This window comes from Plasmodium gaboni, chromosome 13 (genome assembly GCF_001602025.1).
Source record: "Plasmodium gaboni strain SY75 chromosome 13, whole genome shotgun sequence".
NCBI classification, from domain to species: Eukaryota; Apicomplexa; class Aconoidasida; order Haemosporida; family Plasmodiidae; genus Plasmodium; species Plasmodium gaboni.
The window spans coordinates 563,699-564,798 of NC_031493.1; positions in this window are offsets into that span (position 1 = coordinate 563,699).

Sequence of the window (1,100 nt, forward strand, 5' to 3'; positions counted from 1 at the left end):
ATATTGTTATTAATACAATATACAGAAAAAAATGAAAAATTAAAAAAATTATTTTATAATTTTATGAATTTATAATGAATAAATATAATGATTTTTATCAGATAACAAATGAAAAAGAATAAATGAATATTAATAAAAAAAATATATATTCTTTTTTTCTTAAATATATATAAAGTTTTCCATTTATATATATATATATATATATTATATATATAGTTTTCATTTTTACCTTTTTTCATTAAATAAAAATAAAATATTCATTTTTATATCTTTTTATTTTTATTATTATTATTTTTTTTTTTGTAAATCTAATTGTTTTTATATTCAAAACATTTCATAGTATTATAATACATATATATATATTTTTTATATATATAATATTTTCATATATATTGTTTGTATATACTTTATTTTTTATATTCCTTGTTTTTATATGCTTTTAATGAATTTAAAAGATAAAGTAATATATTTATATATAAATTTGATTTATATATGTCTTAATTATTGATAATTACACTTAAAATAATAGATAAATAAATTTTATGTATTATATTATATCTTATAAATATAGAACAAAACAATAAAAATAATAATTTATAAGAAATTTCATCATATTTGTATAAGATAATTATTATTATTATTATTATTAAATATATATATATATATATATAAAATTATTAATTGATACATATTTTTATTTTTTTATTCATTCTTATTTGTTCATTTTATATATATCATTAAAAAAAAAAAAAAAAAAAAAAGAAATAAAAAAAGAAATATGGAATTACTGATATATGAGGAGTTGGAAAAAAAAAAAAAAATTAATAAGAAGAAAAAAAGAAGACCTAAATTATTTAGTAGGATGTAATTAGAATGTGAGACTATTTTAGTGGTTTTTTTTTTTTTTTTTTTTTTTTTTTTTTTTTTTTTTTTTTTTTTTTTTTTTTTTTTTTTTTTTTTTTTTTTTTTTTAATTTTTTTTAATTTTTAATTTAAAATTTTTTTATTTAAAAAATTAAAAAAAAAAAAGAAAAACTATTCAAAAATTAAAAAAAAGAAAAATTTTAAAAAAATAAAAAAAAAAAAAAAAAAAAAAAATAA